Genomic DNA, 14,046 nt, shown 5'->3' with positions numbered 1-14,046 from the left:
GGACCACATAACCCAGATACCAGTTAGGCAAACAAGAGAATCAAGCCCGGTGTAGGCAGTGCGAATTAGGGTAACAGTACATCCTGACTGCCCGCAACAGTCCTGGTTTATGTCTGTGGTTCAGGCTTAATTACTAACAGCGTCCCCTTTTATTCTAGTTTGGGCAAGTTATATTGTCAGGCAAATACAAGTGGTAGGGATGGTAAAACCACAGAGCAGGTGCCCCATCTAAATAGGGCAGCTGCTACTCACCTCTAGTTAATTGCTGCCATGGGTCAAGTGCTGTCAGGTCTTCCATTCCCTCAGAGAAGCCAAAACCCTGGATTTCAGGTGAAAGCACACAGTTTTTATTATTATTTACTTATTGCTTTTCAGGGCCACACCTGTGGCATATGGAGGTTTCAAGGCTAGGCATCTAATCGGAGCTGCAGCTGCCAGCCACAGCAATGCAGGATCTGAGCCGTGTCTGCACCACAGCTCATGGCAACACCAGATACTTAAACCTACTGAGCGGAACCAGGGATCAAACCGTCATCCTCATGGATACTAGTCAGGTTCATTACCGCTGAGCAACAACAGGAACTCCCTCACAACTTTTAAATTCTGGATCAATTTTTTAAAAATAATCTGCTAACCAGACAAAACCTAAGTGTGTCTTTGCAGCCTTTGGTTTACAATATGGAGGGAAGGCTGGCATCTTTAACATTTAAAATTTTATCAATGATGCATCAAAACACGCAGAAAAAGCACCTATAGTTTCCAGCTCCTGCAGCTGATTACAGATTTCCACATTAAGAGATCCCCTTGTCCCAGCTCTGGCATGATCCTGAGATGACTCCCAAACCATCCTAAATCTGCCCTAAGGGACGTTGTGCTTGTCTTGCCCAACCTCTTTTATGGATGGGAACTGTTAGGCCTGGAGAAGAAAGCTGAGCAGTCACTGTGTCTTTCCTCTTAAGTTTAAACAGACACATATTTCTTTCCAGTTATTTGGCTCTTCCTGCATCTTACCCCATTTTCAGCTGGGCTGTGCCCTTCCAGGGTCAGCAGCGATTTCCTAGTACTCACGTTCGAAGGATCCTTTCTGACTCACAAAACCAGTTGGTACAAGGATACAAGGGCACCTTCTAGCATGAATAGCAATAGTCCTGGCTGACACAGTGAGAGCTCAATTACTGTTTGTCAAGTGAACGAATATCCTCGGAGCGGTCGGGGCATTGTCTTCAGATTTTACCCCCCTGAGCGCTGGTTAGAAGTGACTGGCGCAGCAGTACAAGGTAGAGTCTGGGCTGAATGTCTTGTCAGTGGTGGTTTTATCTCACTTTACTCTAGGCAAGCTCCCAGTGACCTGACACATTTTTATTTTCTCCTTTTACTCGGTTCCGCTTTCGACCATTAGCATCTTTGAGGGGATGGCCTCAAAGCAATTTCCCCTACTCTGACAAGAGGAACTCACAGTGAACTTTTCTTTTGTTCTCATTCCTCACGACCCACTTTGAGACCAGGCTGGAGTTGCCAAGGAGTTCAAACGGGCTGGTGCTCCTGCCAGTATGATTCAGAGGGATTAGCACGTGCCCTCAGCACACTCTCCCTAATGTTCGCCTCTTTCCCTGAACTGCTGTCCCCTGCTGTCTGTGCCTTTGTCTGAGAAACACATTTTCTCTTATTATCACCTTGTTCCCTGCTTCTTTCCAATGGCTTCAGAACAAAATCAAGATGTGGCTCTTAGTGGTCTTCTCTTTCTTAACAGCTTAGTGTCCCTTCCTTTTATTTAGTCCATTTTCCCTTCCCTCCCGAACAACATAATCATCTCGGCTTCAAATAAAAGTGTCATAACCATTTCCTAACTACTGCTTTATGGTTGCTATCAATAACGCATAGAGGGAGGAGATAAAAGGGAAGAGAAACCAAGAGGTAAGGGAGTGAGAGAATCTCAATGACTGGGAAACAGGGCAAGCATCTTCCAGACGTTTCTCTCATAAAGAAAGTTGGCAGTATTAGTCCTCAAGACTGAGCGTTACAGGTCCAAGTGGTCTGGTGCAGTTTTCTTCTAATTTTTATGCATGGAATGGGAAGATGGTCTCCCCTCAGAGGACCTGATTTCTTTCTGAACAGTTAAAATAGTGCTAAGAACCATCGCAGGGTCATTTTTATGTTGGTCATAAATCCCTTCACAGAATTCAATTACATAATAGATACGAGTTTTTCAAGTCACACCCCCAATGCTAAAATATTTACCCACATTTTCCAGCATTTTCCATTCCCTACTCCTTTATTTTTATTTTCGATGAACAAACTTAAAACAACATTTTCACCACAATTCCATTTATCATTCCCCATGATGCCAGCTGAAGAAAACACAAAATATGCAAATATATTCAGTCCCCCACCTAGTAATTACACATCAAAAGAGAAGAGAGTGACAGAGTATGTTCAGTTTTATTCTTTTTTTTTTTACCCTGTATCTGATTTTGGTGAGACTCCAATTTCATATTGTTTAAGTAGAAAAGTCACATCCAGTTGTGTTAAAAAAGTCAGTTCCTCCTTACTTTTCTACTTGAACATTCAGCTATTACTACAAATCCAACATGTCAAAAACCAGATTTATTGTCTATCTTCCTTCAATCAAACTAGATCTCTACTTCAATTCCCTTGCTTCTGTCAGTGGCACCTGTCTTCTAGTCAATCCAGCTGGAAAATGTGTTCCTTGGATGAATGATATAATTCATAAAAAGGATGGGGATAAGAGATTTTGAGAGATCCACAAGACTTAATGACTGGTTCAGAGGATGCAGTTAAGGCACAGTTCAAGGAAGATTACCACCTGTTCTGCCCTCATCCCCTTCTCGCCTGATCCCACTCCTCCCTTTCTCTTAGTTTTACCATTCACTGCTTCTTGGCTAAGCTGTCATAAATGTTGCCAGGGATTGAACCTGCACCACAGCTGTAATCAGGCCCATAGCAGTAACAATGTGGGACCCTTAAGCCACTGAGCCACAAGGGAACACCCCATAAATGTTATCTTTGTTGGGATACTCCTGATTAAAAATCTTCAATGCCCCCTGTGTCATTTATCTTTATTTTTTATTTTTATGTTTTAAAATGTTATCGAAGTATAGTTGATTTATGGTGTTGTGATAATTTCTGCTATACAACAAAGTGATTCAGTGATACATATTCCCACATCCATTCTCTTTCAGATTCTTTTCCCACATAGATTATCACAGAATATTGAGGAGAGTTCTCTGTGCTGTACAGCAGGTCCCTGTTGACCCCATGCCATTTAGATGAACACTAAGCTGGCTTCATGAATTTCTAGGCCTCTCATACTCTGATGCTATCTAATTGCCATGGGCTTTCCCACTCCCACCCTCCCCTGTGCTCCCTGCACTAAAAAAAAAAAAACCCTGAAACCCAGGATTTTCCCATTTTACTCCTTGACCTCCCTAAAATGAGAGCATCTGCTCTCCGGTGGGAACAAAGGCCAGAGGTAGGTGGGGGCATACGCCGAACAAACTTTCCTTGTGTGATCACCTCTCCTTTTGCTTGTGTGATCACCTCTTGTGGTTGCCCTCTGGGCACCCCTCCTGTAATTGCTCCCTGTTTCTCTAGGACTGCTAAGTCAAGATGGCTTAGTGACTCTTTTCTTTTCCCTTTTTTGTCCCAGAAATCTATAGCTGCATTTTAATGATGAGAGGACTGAGGAGTCACCCAGAGATGGTAATTTTGTTTTGGTCAAAGTCTCATACATTTACATATAAATGAAAAACAAAAGGACATTTAAATTGTAGAAGGGGGGGGAATTAGCTTAGCTTTTCTCCTTGTCAGGAAAAGGATTCGTTGTTGACACAGAGGATTTAATGATATAATAATTTATCAACAAGCCTCATTTTATACATAAAGGGGGAACTCATGCCCCAGACAGAGTTGAACAGGAAATGAGAGGCAACGCTGGAAAGGAATCTAGGTTTCCTTTCTCAGCCCTCCTCCCTGTCCCCATCTCTTGTTCTGCCTCTACGCAGCCTCAGTACTTTTCAGCATCTCCTACATCATATACTAGGTGCATGTGATGATTAATTTTACTAGACTGGGTAAGGGATACCCAGATAGCTGGAAAACATTCTTTCTGAATGAGTCTGTGAAGGCGTTTCAGGAAAGATTAGATCTGAATCCATAGACGGAGTAAAAAAGTTCTCCCTCACCAATGTGATGGGCACCATCCAATTTCTTGAGGGCCTAAATAGAACTAAGAAGCAGAGGAAGGATGAATTAGTTCTCTTGCTTGAGCTGGGACATTCAACTTCTCCTGTCCCCTGGATAGTGATGCTCTTGATTCTTGGCCCTTTGGACGCAGATTGAAACTGATACCGTTTGCTCCTCTGGTTCTCAGAACTGCGTCACCAGCTTCTCTGGGCCTCCAGCTTACAGATGGTAGATCAGATTGTGACACTTTGGGCCTATATGATCATGTTAGCCAGTTCCTAAAATAGTCCCCGCTATCTATCTACCTGTCTATCTATCTATAATCTGTTTATCTATTCACCCATTCATATCCTATTGGTTCTGTTTCTCTAGAGAACCCTGACAGGCATGATTTTACCACTCTGGCAATAGCTACAGCCTCCTTGGCTGCTGGGAAAATAGTGATGCTTGAACACATAGATCATCCTATTTGTAGATGTATTTTAAAAAAATCTACATTGACCTCATTATGACAGTGGGCATCAAGGGAGTTGGCAAAGATGTCTCAAGCCTAGTTCAGAAAGATCACATAGACCAAGCTTTTCCCAATGTATTATGCCATTTATAATCCCTCCCATAATTGTAAGAGGCCCCACTGCTTTGTATGGATTGCTGGTTTGTGTTGGGAGTGATGTTCATCTTCCAGGGCTACATCAGGTGATCATGTCTTTTTCTTATGGGTCTTTGATGATCTATGGAATTTGGTTCAGCTAATCTGTACATAAAAACCAAATCACAGTGAGGGACTTGCCCCTATCTTGGCACTGGAGATATTGTTTGGTCAGATATGTAACCTCACCATCCTGATTTTTTCCAATATCTAGCATTCATTCATTCATTCAAGAAAAACTTATCCACTTCCAACTAAGTGTCAGGGGCTCTCTATACTTGGGATTCAGTGACAAACACCCCACAGAGAGCACCTGCTTTCATGGAACTTATAGACCAGGAGCAAACTCAAAATTACATATATTTTGCAGAGTCAGGAAATTTCACTTTTCTCAATAATTTATTAAATCATATCCAAGCCACAAAAGAAGAGTGAAACTGTCCTAAGAAATGAGAAAATGTGGAAAATCACTAGATAATAATACCTAAAGAAAAAACGTTAAGTGTTTTTTACTATTTGTTACTGAAGAAAGAGAGCTGCAGGCCAAATTAATGAGCTGAGATTGCCTCTTAGCTGGCTGCTTGATCAGGCTCACACTAATTCGGAATGAGTAGTATTCATTTTAAGGCTCCCAACAAATCCCACAAAAAAGTGTAATTGTCCCCCATTTGTATTTGAGAAAACAGGGCTGGAACAACCAAATGACTACACACAATTATGTACTTTGATTCCAGGACTATCTGATTCTGGAGTCTATGCTCTAATTCCAATCTCACCCCCTTCTCACTCACTAGCACTTGAGCTGGAGGGTAAGGCACTGCAATGGATACAGAGCCTGCCTTCTCTGATAAATGTACTTCTAGAGATGTGTCACTGATATTTTTAAAACAGAATTTGAAAGAAGTCATCTAATCTTGATGTCTAGAAGATAATAACCCTGCAATTACTCGAAACCTTTTTGGAGCAACATTTGGAAGTAGAGTTTGGGAAAGAAGTTCAGACTGGAAAGCATACCCAGTTCAGTGTTTTGTTTTGTTTTTTCTTTTCAGGGCTGCACCTGTGGCATATGGAATTTCCTTGTCTGGGGGTTGAATCCATGCTACAACTGCTGGTCTACACCACAGCCACAGTGATGCCAGATCCAAGCCACATCTGCGACCTACACTGCAGCTTGCAGCAACACCAACCAGATCCTTAACCTACCGAGTGAGGCCAGGGATTGAACCCTCATATTTATGGATACCAGGCAGGTTCTTAACCCACCAAGCCACAGTGGGAACTCTGAGCATTCTTAATGACAACACTGCTTAACATTTTATAAAATAATAAAGCTCATTTGAATCCATGGCTCATGAGAAGGTCAAGCTAAGTAATTCTGGTTATGATTTTTTTTAAAGAGTGTGGATATATGGGTCAGAGTAACTGCAAAGTAACTCACAACTGGTTTTCTTGTGTGATATTGAAGTCAGTAATGAGATCTTAGCAAGGAAGCCCCATTTGGAGTGTTCATCTGAAAAATAATGAAGAAGTTGCCATTTCGTACTAAGAGCAAGTTTGGATGCCCAATAATATCTGTTGAAGGATGAGCTGTTCATTCCATACACATGTATTGCTTGATTCTATGTCCTGCATTTGCTGGATGGTGGAGAGTCAAAGGTGAAAATGTCAGGGGTTTTGCTTTTGAAATCACAGCTTAGTGGAGAAAATAAACACTTCATTGCAAAACAGCACAGTGACTGCTTTGCTAGTGGGATAAGCAAAGTACGGTGGTATGACAGTTTTTCTCACCATGTTTTTTGAAACAAAATTAGAACATGTCATTTGATGAATATGAATCTACTTATGGGGCCAATGGGGAAAATAGCTGACTTGGTAAAAAGGGTATAGAGAGTTTTATCAAGGGAGATTCCAGGCCACTGACAAAGTTCCAGATTCCTCCCTGACTTGCCTGTGTTCTTTTCGTGATGCCATGTTGCCTCTGATTACCCTTCGGTTATCCAGTATTTCAATGATGCTATTTTAATATATTGGGATAAAAGTGTATTATTAAAATTAATTTTACTTATTTATTTTTACTTTTTTTTTCTTTTTTGGCCAACTTGCAGCATTTGGAGTTCCAGGCCAGAGATCAGATCCGATCTGTAGTTTCAACCTATGCCACAGCTGTGGCAGTGCCAAATCCTTTAACCCACTGTGTCAGGCGAGGGATCAAACCTGTGTCCTGGTGCTGCAGAGATGCCACCAATCCTGTTGTTTCACATCACGAATTTCTATTTTTATCTTTTAACTATGACTGGTAAAAAATGTTTAATTACATAACGTGGTTTACATTACACTTCTGTTGCATAGTACTGATCTAGAGGCTTGATCAGGTTCAGGTTTGATTTTTTTTTTTTTTTTGGCAAGACTATTTCATGTATGGTGGTGTGTTCCTTTATGTGGAGGCACATAATGTTTTGTTCACTTTTTGTTCTGTTAAGATTGACCAGTGGTCCTGGCCTTGCAGCCTGATCCATCAGCTCTTCACCTAATAGTTGTGGCAGCCATTAATGATCATTTCCCAGAACCACTATTTCATTAGGGACTGAATTTTTTTTTTCCCCTCAAAATTCATGTTGAAACCCTAACCCCACTGTGATAGCATTTGGAGGCAAGAGGCCTTTGCGAGATAACTAGGTTTAGATGAAATCATGATGGAGCCTTCATGATGGGATCAATGCCCTTATAAGAAAAAACCAGAAAGCTACTCCTCTCTCTCCACTATATGAGGATACAGCAAGATGGTGACCACCTACAAACCAAGAAAAAGCCTTTCACCAGACACTGAATCTTCTTGCACCTTGATCTTGGACTTTCCAGTCTCCAGAACTGTAAGATAGTAGCATTTATTATTTAATCTGTCCAGGGTATTCTGTCACAGCACAAATTGAGTAAGGCAGGGGATTTCTAGGTAACAGTCTAACACTACTTCTGCCTTTATTGGTAGAACTGTTTCTATAAACAAAAACTTACCCTCATCAAAGATTTGGTTATATTGAGGTTCAAATTATATGGAATAAATGCTTGATTATTTCCTTGTGTTTACCAGTTTCAAAAGAATGAGTTGTTTTCTTAGCATCCTCCCAAAGTAATTAATGAGAGTTTTTAAAAATTTATATTTTAAGTATCATAATGTACTCATGGATTTTAACTGTCTGTTGTTTTAAAAGCCATTCCATTTATCCTTTCTGATGCTCAAATTATCTCAACTTTGGCCATTGAGGGATCGTCCTGTTGGCTTCTGAGTCCTTTTGACACAATCCCAATGTTTAAAAAAAATTTTTTTTCTAGTATAATTAGATGTTCCAGGACCATATTTTGCATTTCTTTCCCTCAAAGAAATTTTGATTCCTTTCATCAGAAAGTGTCTTTTCAGAAGCCATTAACTAGGTTCTAGTATTTATTGCTATACTTTATGGTCATAGCTTCTACCTTTTTTTCCCCCCAGTGAAAAGAGCAAAGAAAATACATAAATACATACATACATACATGTATGTATACGTGTGTGTATTTTATATATATATGTGTATATATATATATATAATTTTAAAAATTTATTTTATTTTATTTTATTTGCTTTTTAGGGCTGCATCTGCGGCATATGGAAGTTCCCAGGCTGGAGGTTGAAATGGAGCTACAGCTGCTGACCTACACCACAGCTCACAGATCCTTAACCCACTGAGCAAGGCCAGGGATTGAACCCACATCTTCATGGATCCTAGTTGGATTCATAACCTGCTGCCCCACAATGGTAACTCCCAAGAAATACATATTTTTAAAAAGAGAAAATACATTGTGTAGTCAAAGTCAAATTTAGATTATGAGGTCTTAACACAATTTTTGTACTTTATATTTGTATCTCCTTTTATACTGAAAATCTTAGTTCCTAATGACATCAGCCTAATTTCGTATTTTGCTTTTTACCCTCCCCCCACAAAATATACACCAGTGTCAGAATAATAATTCTAATACCATTACCAACAATATGATACCTCATAGCAGTTTAAAGTTTTTTATAATTTTTATGCTTTTGGAGATGTACACCTCTTAGAGATGTACAGTCAATGTGTTTTTTTGTTTTGTTTTGTTTTGATTTTTAATTACTCAATGAATTTATTACATTTATAGATGTACAATGATCATCACAATCCAATTTTATAGGATTTCCATCCCACACCCCCAGCGCATCCCCACACCTCTCAACCTGTCTCATTTGGAAACCATAAGTTTTTCAAAGTCTGTGAGTCAGTATCTGTTCTGCAAAGTTCTTTGTGTCCTTTTTGCAGATTCCACATGTCAGTGAAAGCATTTGATGTTGGTGTCTCATTGTCTGACTCATTTCACTTAGCATGATAGTTTCTAGGTCCATCCATGTTGCTAAAAATGCCAGTATTTTGTTCCTTTTAATGGCTGAGTAATATTCCATTGTGTATATGTCCCACATCTTCTTGATCCACTCTTCTGTCGATGGACATTTAGGTTGTTTCCATGTCTTGGCTATTGAAAATAGTGCTGCAGTGAACATCAGAGTACATGTATCTTTGTGATTCACGGTTTCCTCTGGATAGATGCCCAGGAGTGGGATTGATGGATCAAATGGTAGTTCTATTTTTAGTTTTCTGAGGAATCTCCATACTGCTTTCCACAGTGGTTGCACCACTTTACAATCCCACCAACAGTGTACTAGGGTTCCATTTTCTCCACACCCTCTCCAGCACTTACTGTTTGTAGGCTTTTTGATGATGGCCATTCTGGCTGGTGTAAGATGGTACCTCAGAGTGGTTTTGATTTGCCTTTCTCTAATGATGAGGGATGTTGAACATCTTTTCATGTGTTTTTTGGCCATCTGTATGTCTCTGGAGAATTGTCTGTTCATTTTTTGATGGGGTTGTTTCTTTTTTTGGTATTGAGAGTTGCAGGAGGTGTTTATAAATGTTGGAGATTAATCCCTTGTCAGTTGATTCACTTGCAAATATTTTCTACCATTCTGTGGGTTGTCTTTTCATTTTGTTTAGGGTTTTCTTTGCTGTGCAGAAACTTTTTAAGTTTAATTAAGTCCCCTTTGTTTATTTTTGTTTTTATTGTCATTACACTAAGAGGTAGATCTGAGAAGATGTTGCTGTCATTTATGGAAGAGAGTGTTTGGCCTGTGTTTTCCTCTAAGAGTTTTATAGCGTCTGGTCTTATATCTAGGTCTTTAATCTAATTGGAGTTTATTTTTGTGTATGGTGTTAGGGAGTGTTTAAATTTCATTCTTTTACATGTGGCCATCCAGTTTTCCCAGCACCACTTATTGAATGGGCTGTCTTTTCTCCATTGTATACTCATGCCTCCTTTGTCATAGATTAATTGGCTGTAGGTGTGTGGGTTTAATTCTGGGCTTTCTATCATGTTCCACTGATCTATAGTTCTGTCTTTGTGCCAGTACCGTATGGTTTTGATGATTGTTGCTTTGTAGTATATCTGAGGTCAGGGAGCCTGATGCCTCCAGCTCCATTTTTCTTTTTCAGGACGTCTTTGGCTATTCTGGGTCTTGTGTGCTTCCAAACAAATTTTAATATATTTTGTTCAAATTCTGTGAGAAATGTCCTTGGTAATTTGATAGGGATTGCATTGAATCTGTGGATTGCCTTAGGTAGTATAGTCAATATTGACTCTTCTAATCCAAGAGCATGATATGTTCTTCCATCTATTTGTGTCATCTTTGATTTCTTTCATCAGTTTTCAGAGTACAGGTCTTTTGTCTCTTTAGGTAGGTTTACTCCTATGTATTTTATTCTTTTGGATAAGATGGTAAATGGGATTGCTTCCCTAATTTCTCCTTCTGATCTTTCATTGTCAGTATATAGAAATGCAGTTGATTTCTGTGTATTAATTTTGTATCCTGCGACTTTACCAAATTCATGGATGAACTCTAACAGTTTTCTGGTAGAGTCTTTGGGATTCTCTAGGTATAGTATCACGTCATCTGCAAATAGTGATCGTTTTACCTCCTCCTTTCCAATTTGGATTCCTTCTATTTCTTTTTCATCTCTGATTTCTATGGCTAGGACTTCCAAAACTATGTTGAAGAGTAGTGGCGAGAGAGGACATCCTTGTCTTATTCCTGATCTCAGAGGGAATTCTTTCAGCTTTTCACCACTGAGAATGATGTTCGCTGTGGGTTTGTCATATATGGCCTTTATCATGTTGAGGTAGGTTCCCTCCCTACCCACTTTCTGAAGGGTTTGTATCAGAAATGGGTGTTGGAGGAGTTCCCATCATGGCGCAGTGGTTAACGAATCCGACTAGGAACCATGAGGTTGCGGGTTCGGTCCCTGCCCTTGCTCAGTGGGTTAAGGATCCGGCGTTGCCGTGATCTGTGGTGTAGGTTGCAGACGCGGCTCGGATCCCGCGTTGCTGTGGCTCTGGCGTAGGCCGGTGGCTGCAGCTCCGATTCGACCCCTAGCCTGGGAACCTCCATATGCCACAGGAGCGGCCCAAGAAATAGCAATAACAACAACAACAACAACAACAACAACAAAGACAAAAAAAAAAAAAAAAAAAAAAGAAAGAAATGGGTGTTGGATTTTGTCAAAGGCTTTTTCTACATCTATTGAGAGGATCATATGGTTTTTATTCTTTAGTTTGTCAATGTGGGGTATCACACTGATTGATTTGCGGATATTGAAGAATCCTTGCATCCCTGGGATAAATCCCACTTGATCATGATGTACAACCCTTTTAATGTATTGTTGGATGCAGTTTGCTAGCATTTTGTTGAGGATTTTTGCATCTATGTTCATCAGTGAAATTGGCCTGTAATTTTCTTTTTTTTGTGGAATCTTTGTCTTGTTTTCATATCAGGGTAATGGTGGCCTCATAGAATGAGTTTGGGAATACCCCTTCCTCTGCCATTTTTTGAAATAGTTTCAGAAGGAAAGGTGTTAGCTTTTTAGACGTTTGATAGAATTCACCTGTGAAGCCATCTGGTCCTGGACTTTTGTTTGTTGGAAGTTTTTTAATCACGGTTTCAATTTCAATCCTTGTAATTAGTCCGTTCATCTTTTTTATTTCATCTTGGTTTAGTCTTGGATGATTGTACCTTTCTATGAATTTGTCCATTTCTTCTAGGTTTTCCGTTTTATTGGCGTATAGTTGCATGTAGTAGTCTCTTAAGATTATTTGTGTGATGTCCGTTGTTACTTCTCCTTTTTCATGTCTAATTGTATTGATTTGAGTCCTCTCTCTTTTTCTCTTGATAAGTCTGGCTAAGGGTTTATCAGTTTTGTTGATCTTTTCAAAGAACCAGCTTCTCATTTCGTTGATCTTTTCCATGGTTTTTTTGTTTCTATTTCATTGATTTCTGCTCTGATCTTTATGATTTTTTTCCTTCTGCTAACTTTAGGTCTTGCCTGTTCTCTCTCGAGCTGCTTTAGATGTAAAGTTAGCTTGTTTATTTGATTGAGCTTTTTCTTGTTTCCTGAGGTGAGCTTGTACTGCTATAAACTTGGCTCTTAGAACAGCTTTTGCTGCATCCCATAGGTTTTGAGGTGTTGTGTCTTTGTGGTCATTTGCTTCTAGGTATTTTTTAATTTCCTCTTTGATTTCTTCAGTGATCCATTGGTTGTTTAGTAGCATGTTGTTTAGTCTCCACGTGTTTGTGTTTTTTCCAGTTTTTTTTCTTCTCGTTGATTTCCAGTCGTATAGCGTTGTGGTCGGAGAAGATGCTTGATGTGATTTCAATTTTCTTAAAGTTACCAAGGTTGGATTTGTAGCCCCAGATGTGACCAATCTTAGAGAATGTTCCATGTACACTTGAGAAGAATGTGTATTCTGTTGCTTTTGGATGGAATGTCCTATAAATATCTATTAAGTCCATCTGGTCTAATGCTTCATTCAGGGCCTGTGTTTCCTTATTGATTTTCTGTCTAGGTGATCTGTCCATTGCTGTAAGTGGGGTGTTAAAATCCCGCACTATGATTGTTTTATTGTCGATTTCTCCTTTTAAGGTTGTTAGCAGTTGCCTTATATATTGTGGTGAAACTATGGTGGGTACGTAGATATTTAAAATTGTTATATCTTCTTCTTGGATTGATTCTTCGATCATTAGGTAGTGACCTTCCTTGTCTCTTAAAATATTCTTCATTTTAAAGTCTATTTCGTCTGATATGAATATTGCTACTCCAGCTTTCTTTTGATCCCCGTTTGCATGAAATATTTCCTTCTATCCTCTCACTTTCAATCTGTATGTGTCCCTAGAAGTTAAGTGGGTCTCTTGAAGACAGTGTATGTATGGATCTTGTTTTTGTATCCATTCAGCCAGTCTATGTCTTTTGGTTGGGGCATTTAGTCCATTAACATTTAAAGTAATTATTGATATGTATGTTCTTATTGCCATTTTATTAATTGCTTTGGATTTGTTTTTGTTGCTCTTTTTTCTTCCCGTCTTCTCTTGTTCTCTCCTCTTGTGGTTTGATGACTATCTTTAGTGTTGTATTTGAGTTGGTTTTTCTTATTCGTTTGTGTATCAATTGTAGATTTTTGGTTTGCAGTTATTCTGAAGTTTTGATATAAGAGTCTATATATATACAAGATTGTTTTAAGTCGTTGGTCTCTTAATTGCAAGCATCTCCATTGTGCTGCATTTGTACCCTCCTCTTCTCACAATTTCTGATTTTGGTGGCATAATTGTGTGTGGATGATCTCATATCTTTACTGTATATATACCTTTACTGGTGAGCCTTGTCATTTGTGCTATTTTTGTTTTTGGTTGTGGCCTTTTCTTTTCTGCCTAGAGAAGTTCCTTTAGTATTTGTTGTAAAGTTGGTTTGGTGTTGCTTGAATTCGCTAAGCTTTTGCTTCTCTATGAAGCTTTTGATTTCTCCTTCAAATCTGAATGAGAGCCTTTCTGGGTGAAGTAATCTTGGTGGAGGTTTTTCCTTTCATCACATAAAGTATATCATGCCACTCCCTTCTGGCCTGCAGAGTTTCTGCTGAAAAATCTGCCAATAACCTTATCGAGGTTCCCTTGTATGTTATTTATTTCTTTTCCTAGCTGCTTTCTCTTTGTCTTTAATTTTGGTCAGTTTGATTAATATGTGTCTCGGGGTATTCCTCCTTCGGTTTATTTTCTATGGTACTTATTATGCTTCCTGGATTTGAGTGAGTGGTTC

This window comes from Sus scrofa, chromosome 13 (assembly GCF_000003025.6).
Source record: "Sus scrofa isolate TJ Tabasco breed Duroc chromosome 13, Sscrofa11.1, whole genome shotgun sequence".
Taxonomy (NCBI): domain Eukaryota; kingdom Metazoa; phylum Chordata; class Mammalia; order Artiodactyla; family Suidae; genus Sus; species Sus scrofa.
This window is presented reverse-complemented; position numbering follows the sequence as displayed.